Consider the following 19,243-nt stretch of genomic DNA (forward strand, 5'->3'; position numbering starts at 1 on the left):
GCTGGTGGGTCTAAACACCAGTCTCAGCTCGGGCAGCATATTAAAATCACCAAGCGATTTAGTTTGTATTATTTTACCTTCGCACCTGTGTCTAACTCTGCCTTCTTTTTGACCTAGAGAGTTTCCCTAACAGTTACTATGTGTGTGGGGGGGGGCCACCAGTGAGGAATGACAGAGGAGAGGCCAGAACCCCGCAGTGCTTACCATGACCATATCTCTTGCTTCTCCCCAGCTTGCCCTCAGTCATTAGCGGAAGTCACAAAGTCCACAGAACGCAGGCCTTCGATGGACAGGTGGTCCGGGTAAGAGGCGTGGGCTGAGAGCCAATCATTCTGCCCCCTGGGGCACTTTTGAAAGGGAGAAACTTGGGTAGGGTGATGGCAAATTTGTTAGGGGGATTTTCTGAGTTAATAAATTATTTTATGCAAATGATTGCCTGACTACTGTAGACCAGGATGTACAGTACTGGAACATGGGGTAGCAAGTTGAATAAGGTTTGGGGGGGATAACACTCTAGTGGGAGAGACCATTGAAAAAACTAGCTGTACCCGAGTGTGTCCCGGCGCTGTGTGTGTTCCAGGCTGCCTTTATCTTGTTCACCATTTATTCCCACGCCTGGGGCAGTTCCTGGCACATGGTAGATATCTATAATCAATACTTAAATACATAAATGAATGCATACAGAAAGTGCTATAAGAGTACCAAAAGGGGAATTGTTAAGTCCGTGGGGTGGAATGGAAGGGAGAGAAGGCATCGTGGAGGAGGTGGCAGAGGAATCTACCAGATAGGCCGGGGATGGAGGGTGGGAGGGTTTCATGGCAGAGGTGAGGGGGCAGGTGGAGACTTTAACTGCTGAGAGCATGCTGGGTGGCTGGAGTTTGGCATGCTTACAGGGGAGTGCTGTGGCATAGGCTGGAAGACAGGTGGAGAGTGAGCGATGCAGGGTTTTCTAGGGTTGGGGGAGGAGGTGATGAAGGCCACTTGGGAAGGCGTGGGGAGAAGGGACATGTGGAGAGACATGTAAGGAGGATTGACCAGATTTGGGGCTTGATAAGAGGTCCAGGGAGTGAGCTAGAAGGAGTGGAGCCTGACTCCACTGGCAAATGAGTGGCTGCTGATGTTCTCAACTCAGATGGGGGAGTCCTGGAGGAGGGGCAGGCTTGGGTTGAGTGGGAGGGAGACGCGAGGAGGAGGTAGAGAGTGAAATTGCTTTTAGTATGCAGTAGAGTGTGGTGCTTCTTGCACAGACTTGAAAGTCCCATGGATGCGAATTCAAGTCCCTGCTTCCCCACATATTAACTGGATGACTTTGGGCAAGTTACCAACCTTCTCTGAGATTCAGTTTCTTCGTAAGTGTTCTTGGTTATTGACTTAGCGCAGTGCCTGGCATAATAAGCATTTAGTAAACAGTGCTTTTCATTAGGCAGTTAGAAAAGCAGGTCTGGAACTCAGTAGAGTTGTTGAGAGTGGAGATAACAGGGTAGAGGTGAGAGAGAAAGCCTTGGAAATGGATGCAGCCTCCCAGGGGAGCGTGAAGAGGAGGAGAGAAGAGGGCAGAAGACAGACCTTGGAGAAGGATTCCAACACTGAAGGGTAAGGAGTAAGGCTGAGCTAAGGAACAAGATTGGAAGCTATTGGAGAGGCAGAAGAGAGGGATGGGGAAGAGAAAGGCTTGTGGAGGAGGGAGTGGTTCCTCAGGGATGGACTGGGATGGAGGAGCTCTTGGGTCTTCTCCTTAGGACATCTCGTCCTTTCCTTAGCAAGAGCCACATCAGTGGAGGGGCAGGCAGAAACCAGGCTGCAGTGGAGTGAGAAAGAATAAGAAGTGAAGGTTGTGTGGGGCAGCCTGCCTGGATCCAGCCCCCTCGGGGCTCAGGAGCAGTAGGGAATGCTCCCGTACTTTGGGTCCCTTGAGCAGGACACTGGGCTTCCAAGGATTTCTTCTCATCAGCCTTTCCTCTGTTTGTCTGATAGGTCGCCAGTGGTCAGGACTATAGTCTGTTCCTAACGGATAAAGGAGAGTTCTATTCTGGTGGATAGGGCGCAGCTGGGCAAAGAGGTAGTGGACCTTACACCCCCTTGGGATGGTGCAGTATGGAGCTGTGAGCGGTGGGGCTCTCATGGGCTAGAACCACCTGCCTTCATTTGACTCTTACCTCTCTTATCACTTCCTGGGGCCACTGTTCTGTTTGTCCCTTCCCAGTACCCTCACCCTGGCTCCCATGGAAAGGAAACGATAAAGGATTGGGTGGAGGATTAGAGCCACCCCTCAGCAGAAGAGCTGTGAGCCTTTCTCTCAGCAGAGACAGGAAACTGTGTGAGGCTTTCAAAGAGAAAACAAGTGTCCCCTAAAAGGAGCTTGATGTTCACTGATTTGAGAAGAATGTGATTGATGCAGGGAGGAATGATTGAGAAATATTCTCAAGCTTGTATATTTAACCTTTTTGTTTCTGATATTGGTCTGAAGGGAGGGCCATTAAATATAAGACTAAATCTTTTAGAAATCATCAGTGATCCTACCAGCACATGAAATCGTCTTTGTTCATTGTCTAGTGTTTTCTTCCAGTCCTCGTTCAGATGTGCACTACTTTTCTTTTCCCCCAAAGCCCCAGTAGATAGTTGTATGCCATAGGTGCACATCCTTCTAGTTGCTGTATGTGGGACACGGCCTCAGCATGGCCGGAGAAGCGGTGCGTTGGTGCGCGCCCAGGATCTGAACCCGGGCCGCCAGCAGCGGAGTGTGGGCACTTAAGCGCTAAGCCACGGGTCCGGCCCCTTTTTTCTTTTCTTTATTTTTTTTTGATGAGAAAGATTCGCCCTGAGATACCATCCGATGCCAATCCTCCTCTTTTGTCTAACAAAGATTGCCCCTGGGCTAACTTCTGTGCCCATCTTCCTCTACTCCACATGGGACGCTGCCACAGCATGGCTTGACAAGTGGTGCTTCGGTGCACGCCCGGGATCTGTACCTGGGAGTCACGGGTCGCCGCAACGGAGGAGCGTGCACACTTAACTGCTCCGCCACCGGGATGGGCCCCATGTGTGCACATTTGTATACAGTAATCACACCATAGATGTGGTTTTACATGCTTGTTTTATCATTTATACTTACATAAAGCATTTTTCCATGGTCGTAATGTTTTCACAGTTACAGTTTTTCATATTTGTATGATATAGCATCAATTTAATTTATCATAATTAATTATTCATTTAACCATTTTATTAAATAATTACGTAAGCATTTCCCTGTTGTCAGGTGGCATACTGCTTTGGAGGCGGAGTGCAGTGGCCGTTGGAGATATCATGACATTTATCTTGTGTGAATACGTGACTTTTTCTTTCGTTTGGATTATTGCTCTAGGATAAATCCCAGGAGTGTCAAAGGAGTAGGATATTTTTATTGTTGTCAGAATGTGTTGTTAAATTGCTTTCCACAAGTTTTACCAGTTGATACTGCCGGCAGCAGCGGGTAGAAGTACCACTTGAATTTTGTGGGTGAGGCATCTGGGGGGGCTTAGCTGGGTCTTTGGCTCTGAGTCTCTCAAAGGCTGCAGTCATCGTAGGGTTCCACTGGGAAGGCTCTGCTTCCAGGAGTACACCGATGGTTGTTGGCAGGATACAGGGGACCCCCAATTCCTTGCTGGTAGTTGTCCAGCAAATGGTTGCTGGCCAAGCCTTCCTCCGTTCCTTGCCATGTAGGCTTCTCCCTGTGGCAGCTCCCAACATGGCAGCTGGCTCCGTCAGAGTGACCAAATGAGAGGGTAAGACGGAGTGCCAGTGAGACAGAAGCCAGTGTTCTCTCCTTTAATCTGGGCAGTGACCTCCCTTCACTTTTGCTGGCCTTCTGCTTGTGAGAAGCAAGCCACTAGGTCCAGCCCCCACACAAGGGTGGGGAGTACACGTGGGTGTGAACAGCAGGAGACGGGGATCACTAGGGGCCATTTTAGAAGTAGCCCGCCACAACCATGATCTTGACTGTGGCCTGAGCCTCCCCCTGTCAGTGACAACAGTGATTTCGTTCCAGTGGCCCTTGCCAGAGCACAGTTAGGTAAAGAAGCTCTCTGCGAGCCAGGCAGCAGAGGCCAGGCCCCAGCTCTGCCAGCCTCGCTCACCTAGGTGTACAATTTCTGGGTCAGTAAACCCCTCTTTTCCTTTGAGTCAACTTAGGGACTGTTGTTGTTCCGCTGTCTTCACCAAAGCACTTAGAATCTGTCTTTCCAAAGCACTTAGAATCTGCCTTTCCAAAGTTATCCCTCAGCAGAGGCACCAAGATCAAATCCTGCTAGAAAGCTAAGTTGGCCACACTTCATCCTCCAGACCGCTGACCCTCCCATCTCGCTCTCAGCAGAAGAACCTGCCTCCTGTTTCATAGAGGAAACAGATGCCGTCAGCTGAGAAAGCCCTCAGTTTCCCACTCGGACTCCTGCACACTTGTCTCTACCTTTCCCCGCCCTGGGTCCCTTCCCTTTATAGCGGTGGGGGAAGCGTGTCTCATCCTGCTGAAGCTGATGCTTCTCTCTGTGTCCTGGATCCCATCTCCCCCCCGTTCCTCAGAAGCCTCACTCCATCTGCTGGGCCTTCTTCCCCACAACTTCAGCCTCTCCCTCTCTACTCGTCCCTCACCATCAGCATTTACACATGACTCAGGTGTCTTCCATGTTAAGGGGCCCTGTGTGGAGCCCTCCACATCCTCCCGTTCCCCCAAGTCTCACCCCTTCGCTTCACCTCCTGTCTCCACTTCTAGGCCAGACTTCTCAGGAGCTGCATTGACTTACTGTCCCCATTTCCTCGTCTCCTTCTCATTCCTCTGTCCTTTCCACTCAGCTTCCACCCTTATCATTTTGCTGAGTGGCTCTTGCTAGGGTTACGGTGACCTCCATGTTGCTGAAAACAAGAATAAAGCACCTGGAGACCATTGTCCAATTTTTCCCTTTCTTGATCTCTCAGCAGCGTTTGACATTGGCTGTGACGTGCTGAGCATCTTGGTGAAGAGCGGTCTTCCTTTCGCCCCTGTGACTGGGCTCTCTGAGGGCTCTCTTCCTTTCTCGTTCCTTCTGGGCTCATTTCCTGGCTGTGCTCCTGGGCCAGGCCCTCCCATGTCGGAGGTCCCCATGGCAGGACTGTGCTCTCCTCCTTTCCTCTGCCTTCTCCTTCAGAAGGTCTCACCCTCACCGTGGCTGCAGTCACCGTCTGTGTGCTCAGGACTCTCCAGCTGGCAGCTGAGGCCCAGCCTGCTCTTGGGAGGTGCAGACATCTCTCAGTGCCACTTGACGTTTGCCCTTGGCCATCTCTAAGCACTGTGAGTTCAGTGGGTCCAAAAGTGAACCCCTGCTCGTCCCCCACCTGCTCCTTCTCCACTGTTTGCCACGTCCACTCAAGTTCCCCTCTAGGAATCATGTCCACTCCTTACTTAGAACACTTACCGGCTACGCATTGTGCTGAGAATAAAGACCAGACCCTTCCGTGGTCTACAGCATCCTGCATGATCTGCCCTCCCTGCTCCCCACTGGCGTCTTGCAAATATTCCCCCTCGTCCCCTGACTTCATCCACTGGGCCCTTGTTTAAACTCCCTCAGTGGGCCATGGCCCCTCCCTCCCTGTGCAGGTGCTGTCTCCCCTACGTGGAATACCGTGTTCTCCCCTCCCCTCCACACTCCTACTCATCCCTCAGACTGCGTGGATAGAGTGAAGCCTCCTAAACGCTCCTGCCCATGAACTACTTCAGGCTCCCTGAGTTTCCTCACGGAGGCCCCTGTCCTGCCATCCTTGCAGTCAGCACAGATTAATTGGGTGATAATTTTGGCTGACCTCTGCCTCCTCCACTAGACTGAACTCAGAGAAAGGGACCGGGTCTCTTCCTTCCCCTCATATTCCCATCACCAGTTAGATGTTTAGCATATGTTTGCTGTTTGGGACATATTTGTGGAGTGAATGAATGACCTGGCACTTATCTGCTCCTTCCGTTCACCAGAATCCTTCCAAGTTCTCACCGGTTTGTCTTCCTAACAGTATGGACCCTTCCTGTGACTCGGGTGAACGTCCCCCGGTACTTGCCCTTCTCAGTTGTGGGGACCGTTAAGCACATGGCGTGTAGGGGCACTGGCTGTGCTGTATGAAATGGTGAGAGCCTCTTGCAGGCAGGTCATTGGGAAGCTCTAGAGGGGTCGATGGTGAAGGGTCGGTGTCTGTTGGATTCACAGGCACAGACCTCAGCCTGAGGGAGGGAACGTGGCTGTGGGAAGACCTAGTTAGAGTGAGTACAGTTAATAGAGGGTGAGGGTGACGTTCCTGACAGAACGATAGTAGCCCTGGTTTCTCTGCAGACAAATAGCCAGCCCAGAGCTTAGTAATTCTGTAGTAAACCTCTGGAGTGGAGAAGGAACTGCTTTCTCCCCCTCCCGTCGCCTGGGCCAGAGACTCTGGCCCTGCCTTCTCCAGAGAGGCTGCACCAAGAAACAGAGACAGAGGGAGAAGAGCCTTAGGGTTTCGACGCTGAGGTCCATGCCCCTGGCATGAAACATCTGGCACCACTGATGGGTATTCCACTTTTTATAAGCAAAACATCATTTCTGATACTTTTCGGGATCTGGCCCTAAGTTGTTTTGTACTTGGCTTGCTCTCCTGGTCAGTGTGAATCTTAGAGCTGTTAGTAGGGGGACAACTGCCCTTCTGAGGCTCTCCTGTGTTCACATGGGGTTTCTGGGTGATTTGTTGACTAGGCCCCTCCAGCTTGCCCTCCAGGTGTGGGAAGTTTGTATTCTGAGCTTGGTTAGTTTGCTTGACATACGCCCAGAGTAAGAATTTAAAAGAGGAGAAAAGAAACTGATTCTTTTCCAAGTGTCATTAATGTGTTTTTGCCAAGCAAGGAGGAGAAAACAATCCCTGTGGATCTAAAGCATCCCGGCGGTGCAGTTTGAATTTCTGGTGAAGAGGGCTGCACTTGGTTTGACTTACTGACCGCTGTTTTTACTGTCATGTAGAAGGACATGTTTTTGTCTGAGGCTACGGAATTCTTGGCAAAGGACCAAACCTAGTGGAAACTGCTCTTCCGGAAGTGATTCCACCCACTCTCTTCAGCTTGATGGAGTTCAACCCAGAAGTCCAGGTTTCCCGCATTTGCTGTGGACTCAGCCGCGTTGCTCCTCTTACCAGTAAGTGGCCAAGCCCGTGTGGCCCCAGTGACGGGCCGAACTGCATTCTCTTAGGTTCACCCCAAGCCGTGGGCAGCTTTCAGTGTCCATCCATCCAGTGGAGGGGCGCCCCACGTGGATAATTACAGAGAGCAGCTCATCCAGACGTTGTTTGGCTTGAAGTTGTATAATGTGTGTCTTTTTTCATCCTGGAGTTTTGTTTTTGGTTTCTTTGGTTTGTGGTTGGGCTCATGTGAAAGTGAATTTTCTCAAGAGGACGCCAGTCGGTGGTAGGAGGGGGACCCTCGAGATGTCGGGGTGCTGGGGAACCCAGCAGAGTTTTGGTGAATCCCCGGGAGAGCCATTGGGAAATGAAAGTGTGGGACTCATCCCGCTCCTGGCCAAGCCCAAACCCTGACCCGACCCAGGAATGGGGGACGGCAGGACGCTGATTTGTCAGATGCCCTGGGGTTTTGTGGAGGAAAATATGCCCCATTTCTCCAAAGTGCTGGGAGAGAATGATCAAAGCCAAGGCTGGAATGGAGCTGTTCTTGAAGTTTTGCCCAGTTACAAAGACGTCAGACACCCAGGTGCCTCCCGCCCTCGGTTGTGCGCTTTCCTTGATTGCCTCTCCCGTTCCAGCACAGTAACTGTCGGGTCAGTCTGCTGCTCTTTAGTTGACCTGACTGGTAAGACTGAAGAAAATTAATTTCATTCTGTGAGGATCCTCACGTAAATTCGCTATTTCCTTGCACCTAAGAGTGTTAATTTGTAAATCTCAATTACTCATCTCTGGAGAGTTATTGTTCTCTCTTTAGGCGTCTGGGCCGGGACAAGGAGTTGGGTCATCCTCGTTTGTGTTCTCTGGCCCCACGCTCCTGTGAGGACTATCCAAGTGCCCCCCGACCCAGAGTCCTGACTGCCCTTCAGTTGTCTTCTGAGGTTCAGATCTCAGGCCTGTAACACACACGGGCTGTGGCGTGGACTGTGGGGGGGTGACTGTGTGCACAGCACCCTCGGTCACAGTGATGACCGGGGTAGTCCCTCAGCACCGTCACTCGGAGTCAGCACTTCCATATGCTAATGTATTGAGGGTGCCAGACTCTTCTACAGCTATTTTGATTTAAAAAATGAGAGTCATTATGGACTCAGTCTGGAGGTATCAATGATCTATGGCTTAAACTGTGCAGAGTCACATCCTTGGAAATCCGTATGAAATGTGCCAAGTATTCAACTAGAGTACACTGTTTTCTGTTTGCTGTCATGCCATGTGGACGTTTTGGGTCACACCGAAATGAAATCCCCTGCTAGATTTCCCCCAAGACCCCACAGCCACCCTCCAAGTGCCGTGACTGTCCTCAGTAGAGGGAGCATCAGAGCTGGGTATCTCCCCTTCTGTGCCCAGCATTTGCATGTGGTCAGCTGGGAGTTGGACTTGGTTGGTTTCCCCTGAGATCTGCTAACCTTTTGGGGGCCAGACTGAATTGTTCTGTTAAATATGTAAAATCTGAGGGTGGAGGCCCCAGGGTGGTGGTTAGACCAGAGGGCCTCTGACAGATGGGAGCAAAGGGATTCCTTATTAATCAGTCAGATTATTTTAGTCCTGGCTTCTCCATGTCTTGTCTACTTCTTCTGCTTCTCAGGTAGAGGTGGTTAAATGGGGCCTCTGTGCCAAGGAATGCCTAGAGCTGATGTGGACGGAAGTGGTATCTAAAGGCTGGGTAGCGGGAGGCTGCCCCACGAGGTCTGGGGTCCCATCCTGGAGGTGGGCATTCCCGAGCTCAGTCTAGATTTGTTCTCCTGGACTGTCCTCTAGAGCACTCTTGTCTGTTCTTGTCCCTCCTGGCACTTTTTACAGTTTGTAAACATGTATATATTGGTTTGATCGTTTGTTTCTTTCTAACTGTTTGACTAGCTCCTGCCCCATGAGGACAGGAAGCGTACGTGTTCACTCACTGTCCTGTCCCAGCTCTCAGCACACAGACATCGACCCGGCCCAAAGAGGTGCCCAGTCACCCTGTGTCCCTTGACCAAATGCTCCCGAGATGTGGAAACCCACACAAGGAATGACAGATGGAGGTCTCCCTCTATCAGGACATGACCAGGACTGGAGGGTGCTCAGACTTCGGGAGGTGTGGAGGGCAGGGTGTGGTCGGATGTGGCTGTGGGTGAGGGGCGTGCATAAGGGGCGAGCAGAGTGGGCCATGACTGTGGGTGAGGGGCGTGCATAAGGGGCGAGCAGAGGGGGCCGTGTCCAGGAGCCTCCTGGGCCTACAGCTCTGTGCATGTACTCTTCTCCATGTGACGGACACACCGTCATTCTGGGCTTGCACATGTCTTTGGTTTGGGGATAGTATACCTTTCCCTTCAAGAGGAGGCGTTAATGCCTGGTAGAAATGGAAGTTTAACATGGGGTTCTGTTTGTACCTGGTTCTAGAAAGCCGGTTCTCATGACCCTCCTCTTCTTGGTGACTTGCCTCTGGCCTAGCCCAGCCAAGCCACCCTTTTCCTTTCTGTGCAGACAAAGGAGAGCTGTTTGTGTGAGGCAAGAACATCCGAGGGTGCCTGGGAATCGGTTGCCTGGAAGACCGTTACTTGCCATGGAGCGTAAGGCTGGACTGGACGGGCGTGAGTGCGTGGCCACAGAGCAGACTACCTGATGTGGCAGCAGCGTCCAGTGTGCGGCTGGGCCAGGACCAGTTCCCTGGGCACTGCTTCCCCTCCCAGGTCCCAGCTGGCCTCCTCCTGCCCCAGCGCACCCTCTGCCAGGGCATCAGGAGAGAGCGCGTAGTGGTGAGGAGCCAGAGCGAGCGCCCAGCAGCAGCTTCTCAGGCTGCAGGCTCCCTGGCGCTGCGCTCCTTCCTGGGGCTGTGAGTGAGCAGCCTGTGCAAGCAGGGGGCAGCCTGACCAAGGGTTCCAGTCCCCCTGTGCCCTGGAAGAGGCCCTGTCAGAGGCTGTCCACGGGCACGTGGAGCAGAGAAACAGAGGCCCCCCGGGGCCTCAGAGAGGCAGAAGCTACAGGCCAGGCTCCACAAGGCCCAGAGGGGCTCCCAAGGGGGAAAGATTTGAAATGACAAGGCTGGCGTGCCAGGAGCTGTTTGCAGAGGCCCGTTTGGAGGAATGATTTACATGCATTTAAAAGAAAGCAGGATATTTAATATTTAGAGTGCCTTACCACAGCCACCCAAGTGAAATATAATGGTTTTCATACCGGGGAGGATGCAATTAGACCAAAAGGCTCATTTCAGAGTTAAAGGGTTCTTTCTTAAATTGTAGTTTATCTTACTGTTTACTAAGTCAGTTCTTCTAAACAAAGCTATTGATATTTTTGGACACAGAACATATGTACTTGGTACAAAGTGTCTTATGAAAACCAAGTCTCCCGTCTCTTGTCCCAGAGGCACCACCGGTTCTGGTTCTCATGTTGCCTCCAGAGAAAGACTGCGGAGAGAGCATCTGTGCACGCGCGCGCGACCATGGGCACACACAGACCTAAGTATTTCCTTTGCAGGCAGGATTTTAATAATGTCTTTTGAAATTGTGAAAAGCATTTTTAAAAAACACTTGTAAAAATGCAAAAGGAATGTATAATTTAAATACAATAAGGATTTATCTTTCAAAAACCCACTGCAGAGTGTTTCGAGGCACTTTGCTGTTTCAGGGGCTGTTTCCATCGGGCCTTCCCTCTGCCGCTGGCTCTCCTGGTTCCCTGTGACCTCGGCAGGCCCAAACACACAGAAACTGTCTTTGTTTGCTATAATTTATCGTTTTTTTTCCCTGCGAAAAGTCTGTCTGCAGGCTCCGGGCTCCTGTCACTTCAGTGAGTGTGTGATGACACCCTGAATGCAGTGACCACGGGCCACTCCGACGTGTCCCCTGGCTGTCATGACGTCTTACACTCAGGCTCTGTACTTCTGCATGTATTCGGGTCTGTAGAGGAGGGCAGTGCAGAGCACGAGTGGCAGGTGTGGCCTGAGAAGGTGGAGGGACTCTCGTCACACTGTGGCCACCACAGTCTCCCTCAGTGGATAGCCATTCCCAGGGGCCTAGGTCTCGGTCTTCTGTTACCTGACCACATGCCGAGCATACAGGCTGCCACTCCATGATGATTTCTGGCGGGGACGGGGGTCTCTTGCTGGCATGCAGACCCTGACATCAGTGAATCCAAAACACTTGGCCTGCCATTCTCGTCAGGTCCGCCCCTGACTCACTCAGGAGAGTCCTGTCCTGACCACGTTTGTTTCTTGAATATGTGGTTGTCTCACATTTTCATGAGGTTAGGAAACACCTACTGTGCACTCACTGTGTTCATGTGACACAGTCAGACGCTGAGCACCACACGGCAGGAAGAGTGCTCTGACTTGGCACAGCAGGTGACAGTCTCGATGAGCACCTGGCACAGGGTAGACACTCGGGCTGTATTGCTGAAGATTCACACTGTTCTCTCTCACATTACACTCAGGTCCCAGCACCTCCTGACCAGCAGCAGACTTACTCACACCTTCTGAGGGCCAGTCTCCCTGCAGGGGCTGCATGGGAGCTGCTCAGGTGCCTCGGCCTAACCATGCTGCCTGACCTTCCCAGAGACCACTTCAGATGGCCTTGGGGGTGGCCCCCAGGACTGGGGTGGCTCTGTGAGGCCTCCATTCTCCTGGGGCCTGCCCTGCCACGTGATTGAGCCCCAGGAATGTATCACCTCCCTCCAGGAGACCACACTTGCCTTCTCTCTCCCAGGGTGCATCACCCAGCTACCCTCATGCGCTCATGCTGCGGCGACCAAGAAACCCAGCCTTTCTTCTACACAAACCTTGATATTTCACACGGAACAGCCCAGATTGAGCTTGAGCTGGAGACAGTGCTTGGAGTCCCTCTCGTTGTGATTTTCTTGGGGCCACACTGAGGCCATGCTGTGCAGTCAAGTTTAAAAGGAAAAATCCCAAGAGTGTGGTCACCTCCTCGAACCAGGAGTCCATTGTCTTGCTAGGGAGGCAAACAGGTGGGATGTAGCTGGTGTGGGGGCTGCCCATGAGGAGCGGAGAGACTTGGTCTTGCTGTCGCTCTGGTAGGGTGGTGCCAGCTGTTGCCAGAGAAGAGCACAGGAATCTGGGCCCAACAGAAAAATGGCCCGTGTGAGTCCACCCTCAGAGACTGAAGCTGAACAGGTTCAGGCTCATGACTGGAAGCTGTTCCTCAGCTAAGTCATCCACCCTCATTACAGCGGGAGAACCCTGAAGATGAAGCAAAGGCCTGATTGGGTCCCTGTTCCTGTCTGACTGTACGCCAGGAGTTGCCAGGTGCAGGGGATGCAGTGGTGATAAGGACGCGTTCATTCCAGCTGGCGCATCGGGCGACAGGCTGCCTCTAATGATCTGGCCTCAAACTAGGGAATCAAGATGAGGCCGCCTGCCCCCAGAGCATCCGAAGGAGGCCATGTTCATGAGGGGGTTCCTTTGGGCAGGTTCTACACCTCACCCTGGGCCTCACAACCTTGCCTGTGTGATAGAATCATCTGGGAGGTTACTGATTGATTGTGTTGATGTACCGTATTCAACAGTTGGTGGTCATTTTGGGTGGTTCCGCTTTTTGGCTATTATGAATAATGCCAGAACTTCACGTACGAGTTTTACATTGGCCCAGCATTATATTTTTTTGGATCATTCGCATACAAGTGTCTGTGTGAACATGTTTTCAGTTTTCTCGAGTGTATACCTAAGGTGTGGGATCACTGGGGTCTTCATTTAATTATTTAAGTTTGGACACTTTTACCACGTATTTCATGACACGCTCGGTGATCTTGAGTCCAAGACACCGAGTATTAATTGCCCTGAAGACAACACGGGCTGTTCCCTACAGGCTCCTCAGAGGCTCTGCCTGCTTCACCGAGGTTCTCCCTGGACAACAGGACCCTCCTGGTGCCCCATGCTCATCAGGGTGGGAGATGGGCCTGGGACTTGCTTATGCTGCACAGCTTCCCGCTGGGTCAGCTCAGGTCCAGAGCTCCTGGAAAAACAGTTCAAATGAGATGCTCCGCCACCAACATATGCGAGGTGGGAGCTCCGGGTTCTTGCCTCCGTCCTCCTCCTCCTTCTCTGTGCTGCCTCCACCATGTTGATAGGGACTTCCTTTAACCCTCAAGAGTGTCAGAATAACTCACATTCTTTCTTGGCCATCCTTCACGCCCAGCATCCATTCCTGTTGCTTTTTCTACCACATCGATATTTTTAAAACATTGACATGTGAGTCACATAACGCAAGACCATTTTAAAGTGTACAATTCAGTGGTTTTAGCGTATTGTCTATGTGGTGCAACCACCCCCACGATCTCATCCCGCACATTCCCTTTGGAGAGCTCGTTTTCACCATCATGAGGCCCCTGGCCCCCCAGAGGAATGTCACATGATAAACCAGGGGGGCCATGTGACCACAGAAGCTGCTCTTCTGTGGCCCAGTTCTTTACATTACTTTTTGAGAGAGGGTGGGGGACGTTTTACACCGATATTTTATCCAAGAGAAACTGAATCAGACTCTTGGGGGTGGAGTCCTGGCATGGGTAACCCCCCTGGGGATCTGAATGTGAGCAGTGGTGAGAACCTGCCACGAGCAGCCAGACCTGCTCCACGAAATATGCCCTGGTTGGGCGAGGGGCACAGTCATGGTTCTGAGGGCTGGCTGGACATCTGCTGGTCCCCTGATACTCCACTGCCCCCACCACCCCAACTCTGCACAGGGACGACTCTAGGACCAGCCAGGGGCCTCCTCCTGAGAACTGAGGCCAGCACACTTGCAGTCCCCCTTTCCTGCTCCTATCAGCCCTCTTCAGAACCCAGACTCCCACTCAGATGCTAAGTTTGCTCCCCTGCGTGGAAGTCCTCAGTGGCTCCCCATGGCCTATAGGAGGGTGAGGCCCCTGGCGGACCTGAGCACCCATCTTGCATTTCAGCCTCATCCCCTACCTGCCACATCCACTCCTCCCTCACCCGCCGCACTCGTCCATTTCAGCCAAGGCTCCCTCTGGCCCTCTGCGCCTTTGCTCCTCCCTCTGCTGGGTCCCCATCTTACCAAGCTCAACCCTAACGTCCTGGCTCTTGGTCTGCCCCCTACGGCTGGACAGTGGTCATTCCCTCCCCCTGGGCACAGCACACCCTTGTGGTCTAGCCTGGCCTTGCCTCCTTGGAATAGCTCCTTTCCCTGTCTTCTCACCTCCTAGAGAGACGCAGGTCCAGGGGCCACAACCTGTTGCTCGGGATCCCCAGCACCTGGCACAAGTTCTAGCACCACCCGAGTGACAGTGACTGTGAGTGAGTGGTGGGAAAGGGAGATCGAGCCCTGGAGGTCTTTGTAACTTTTGAGATTTTGGGGGACATCAAGAGTCCCCGTGGATGTCCCAGCTCCAATGGGGTCTCTGAAGGAATGTGTGGGGCATAGTCTGAAGACCCCAGAAGGGAAAGCATTCACAGCATCCAGAACTTTCTTGGGCTCAGGGTGGTGAGAGAGCTTCAGCCCCATTGTCACTCCCTTCAATCCCCAGGTCCGCTTTTCCTGCGAGCAGGGGTGAGGCGGGTGGGAATGGAGGTTGGTGGGGTTCAGTGCAGGCTCAGGTCTTCAGCACTGCCCTGGTCACACCGGCCCTCCATGGAAAGCGTCACAGATGGGCAGTGAAGGGTGTCCAAGGTCCAAGACCTCTGTCCTGCCTGGGCATCCCCCGTGCCTACCTGTCAAAAGGGCAGGAACCAAATGCCAAGAGCCCTGTGGGAGGGACGCTGGGTACGGAGCCCTCCCTTGTGCCCCCAGGGTATCTTGTCGGGAGGCATCAGCTCCTGGGCTTCTAGCACCAAGGACCTTCCTGGTGGTTTGACATCCACAGCAGGCCTCCAGGCTTGAGCCAGAGGCCCTGTGGCCAGGAATCCAGCCCCAGATCCTCCCCATGCAACAGCAAGGCCCTGTCCTGCTCCGCAGGCCCCCTCACCCCCAGGCCTGCCTCTGCCAGAGGTTTGGGAGGAATGATGGGCACAGTAGCCGGTCTCCAAGATGACCTCAGTGACCTTGCCCTCTTGGTTTCACACCCTTGTGCGTTCTCCTCCTGTGTCAAATCAGAGCGGGGCTGTATGGTGACACAGTATGGTGGAGGCAGAGGCATGTGAATTCTGAGGCTCGGGGCCAAAAAACCATTTTGGTTCCTACACTGGCCCTTGAATCCCTTGCCCTGGGGGAATCCGGGCACCGTATTGTGAGGACACTCAATCAGCCCCATGGGGAGACCACTGTGGAGAGGAACAGGCTCCCTGCCAACAGCTGAGCCCAACTTGCCAGCCCTGTGAATAAACCACCTGGGAAGTAGATCCTCCAGTCCCAGCCAGGACTTCAGATGATTGTAGCCTCCCAAGGGACCCTGAGTCAACTGCTCAAACTGCTCCCCAATTCCTAACCCACAGAAACCGTGACACGTAAACAATCATTTTAATCCATTGCGTTTGGGGAAACTCGTTACGCTGCATCAGGTAACTAATACAGCCCCTCTCGCTCTGGGGATGTGGCCTCTCTCATCGCTGGGTGTGGACGGGGAGGTTGTTCTGCCTTCCTCCCAGCCCCTGGTCATGTTCCTCGACCATGGAATGGAGAAGGAAAGAGATGAGATGTGGCCCTGGAGCAGCACAAAATCAGACGCCCTCAGCCAACATGATATTTTTCTCCGTTTTAATTAACACTTTACAAAGTACAAAGTCTTTTGGGGGGAACAGTTGGTATTTGTTTCTCTCCATCACTCAGTACATGAATCTTGAGGGTCCCGTGTTTCTTCAAGAAAGAAAGAAATCGTGAGGGTCCCTACCAGGGTGTAAGGCTGCCCAGTTCTCCCCTCTCCAGACCTTGGGACAGATGTAAGTGCCACTGCTACTGCTGGTGACCTTGGGCAGGCCGGGTGAGGGCCAGACCCCTGAAGATGAGGTCCTGGGCAGGGAAAGGCCCCCCAGAATACCACTGTACCCCCAACATCCACTCACCCCATCTCAGGGTAACGGAAATGATCGTGGCATAGAGCAGGAGGTTGGCTTGGGATTTTGTTTGTTACCCCCTGACCCCAGCTTTGGAGCCAACCCTGCCCAGCACTCTGGAACATTTCCTGAATAGGTAAACTGAGGCAGGGAACAGGGAAGTTCACTGGGCTTGGCCTGTGACTTGGGACATGAATTTGGCCTATTTTTCATCCCCCCTTCCCGCCCCATCTCCAACTTGCTGGACCCTCTTCAGGGACAAGCCCCAGTAGGCAAGGGGGCACCAGCACCCAAAACCTCTCCCTGTGAACAATGTCCTCAAGGACTGGATGCTTCTGAAGAGCCGCCTCAGCAGGTCTTGCCCCTTAGGGCTGCACGGACTGCCAGGCCTCGCGGTGCACAGCAGAGCCCCTGCTGGAGACACCTCTGCCCCCTCCACAGAGTAGGTTTACACAGTCAAGTGGGCTGGGGCAGTCCTGCCATACCCCCATCTGCTCCACATGTGGCCCCCGGATAAGAATGCTACCGAGGCCTCAAAATACTGGATGAGCCAGTCCCTCAGCTAGGATTTGTGCTCTGCACACGTGTGCTGGCACACACACTATTGTGGATGGCACAGCACATGCTCACACTTACATGCGTGTGTATGAACACACGTTTGCCGTGCACAGAACACTGTCCTGCCCCCAGGGCAAGGGCCACCTTGCACTCCTGACTCTCACAGCCTCCCACCTCCTTGAAGCAAGAGCCACAAACTCCCTCACCACCAGGCTGCCCACAGACGGCAGGGGCCGGGCCGCAGGCTCCTACCTCCCAGCCTCAAGGCCAGAGGCTGCCTCAGCCACCAGCTCCTGCCTTTACCTTCCCAAGAGAGCAGGCGTCATAGGAGGGGTGGACATCAAAGCTGAAGGTATGGAAAGGGGATGAGAGACAGGTAAGCTTGTCCTTTTGCTGCCTCTAATTTGAAAATGAAAGAAAGAAAAGAGCCAGATGAGCTCTGAGAGGTAGGGAAAGGTCTCTCCTACAGCAGGGCTCCACTCCCCTCAGGACAGCCCCGCCACTCTTCCCAAGCCTGCCCTCTGCTGGGCTGGCCACAATCCACCACCCTGGTTTCTCCCCTACCAGGAGGCCTCTGTGAATGGAGGGCTGCTGCCCCTCCCTCAGCACAGTATCCAGGAACCTGAAAGGCCAAAGTTCATGTCTTTCCACTGCTGGGAGACTCCATCATCCTCCCCCAGGTTCCTCTCACTAAGCCAATCACCAACTCCATTTCTCCGTGGATGTGGCAGCAGTGACTGGCTGCTCCCTGCCCTGGCTTACAGTGGGCACACATATATTGGGGGTATTTTCTTCCTACCCCTGCCCAGTGTTCACACAGAGAGTGGCATCAAAAATTCCTCAGTCCCAGGGCTGGAGTGCTCTGCTCTCATATGGGAGCTCCTCAAGGTTCCCTCTCTTAGCCGGGGCCGGCAAGGGCCCTTGTTGTTCCCACCTTCAGATCCAGAGGCTCAGAGAGGTGGCCCAGGGTAGCTGTGAGACTCCTAAAAGTCTTCCTGGGAAATACTGCCAGGAGGGGCTGGTGGTGAGTGAACAGGTTCATATTCGATGATCAGGCAAATGGTGCCTTGGCATGGGGTGGGGGCCTGGCCCTTCCTATCTCCCCAGAGCCTTCTCTCCTGACCTCCATAGCCTCCTCTGTCACCACAAAGGGCCAGGCCCCACCAGAGCGTGCATCATATTCTGGACACCACACTGGTCTCTGAGGCCATGCTGACTGGTGGGGGGAGGTCACAGTGGGTGGCTCTGGGTCACCTGGCTCCCTCTCTTCCCTCCAGGGGACTGTGGCCTGGGGTTCGTGGGAGGGGGAGAATGCTGGTGCTTGGGGGGCTCTGGACCCTCTGGATCTTCGGGAGTAGAGTAATGCAAACCTCTCCATCTTGGATGAGTGCCCTGGGCTGAGGGCAGTGGCATGGGTAACACCTCTTGGGTGCTTTGGAGACCCCCATGGAGGAAGGAGGTGCAGAGTTGGCACTGCCCATCTCTCTCCTGGGTCAGGACTGAGGTCTGAGGGAGAAAGATGTTTCTTGGGAACCAAGGGAACCAATGCCAAATGTTGAGCCAGAGCAGATTTTTCTACTTGGTGGGGGAGGGAAAGGGGTGGTCAGGGCTCCCCCTGCCCCTCACTCTCCTCTCCTGGAGCTCTCACCACTCTGGATGGGGCAGGGAGGGGCGAGGGTGGTGTAGAGGGTTTGAGCTTTTCTCACCAGGGAGAGGCACGGAGGCAAAGACACACACGGGAGCCCAGGTGGTGGATCTGAGTGCCCGCTCACCCTGCCATTTGGCAGCCTGGCCCAGGAGCCCCATTTCCCTCCTGCGCCACCTGCCTCCCCAGTCAGTGCCCAGAGATTCTCAGCCCCCACGGGGCATCATTCTCAGGTCTCCCTGAGCCATTGGCTGCCCTCAGCGCCCACCTTCGCCTTCAGCCATTGGGAAATATGGCCCCCGGCTCTTCTGCTGGGGCATGGGGTCAAGGATCATGCAAGATGGCAGTGCCCAGCAAGGCTTTTCTCTGAACTTTTCTCTGCATGACTGGCCTCTATTTTCAGGTGTGGATTTCTGGTGCTCATCACCCCTGGTACCCCCAGGGACTGCCCTCTTTTATGTCACACAGTGGACGTGAGCTCCACGTGAGCAGGGACCACATCAGGTTGTGCTCCCTGGTGAAGTTACAGTGCTTGGCACACAGCAGGCACCGGAGGATGTTGGCTGAATGATTGAATAAATGAACCAGTGAATGAACGAATGAGTGAATGAATGTGTAATGAGTGAATGAATGAGTGTAGGAATGAATGAGAGAATGACTGAGTGAGTGATTGAAGGAATGAGAGAGTAAACGAAAGAATGAGTGAATGGGTGAGTGAATGAAAACACAGAAGCACGTGTGATCCAAACAGGAGGAGCCGTTGTTTCTTCTCCTCTGGACTCTGCCCATCTCATGGGCCCGGGCCAGGCCCTGTCTCTCCTGGCCTCAGTTTCCCAACTGTCGCCTGAGAGCCTGCTCGTGGAACTGCATCAGCCAGCTCAGTGTGGACGCGGCTCGGGCTGTCCCCGGCGTGGGGGCGC

At 53.4% G+C, this 19,243-nt stretch overlaps 1 long non-coding RNA gene across 1 annotated transcript in view; it reads left to right on the forward strand.

The window, feature by feature from the left end:
• The first annotated feature begins 254 nt into the window (after positions 1–254).
• LOC131401900 (uncharacterized) overlaps positions 255–19,243 on the forward strand; it is a 77,357-nt gene continuing 58,368 nt past the window's right edge. Inside the window, exon 1 of the long non-coding RNA XR_009218101.1 lies at positions 255–302. This is a non-coding gene — a long non-coding RNA (uncharacterized LOC131401900). The remainder of the gene's footprint in view (positions 303–19,243) is intronic.

This window comes from Diceros bicornis (assembly GCF_020826845.1).
Source record: "Diceros bicornis minor isolate mBicDic1 chromosome 21 unlocalized genomic scaffold, mDicBic1.mat.cur SUPER_21_unloc_1, whole genome shotgun sequence".
Classification (NCBI taxonomy): domain Eukaryota; kingdom Metazoa; phylum Chordata; class Mammalia; order Perissodactyla; family Rhinocerotidae; genus Diceros; species Diceros bicornis.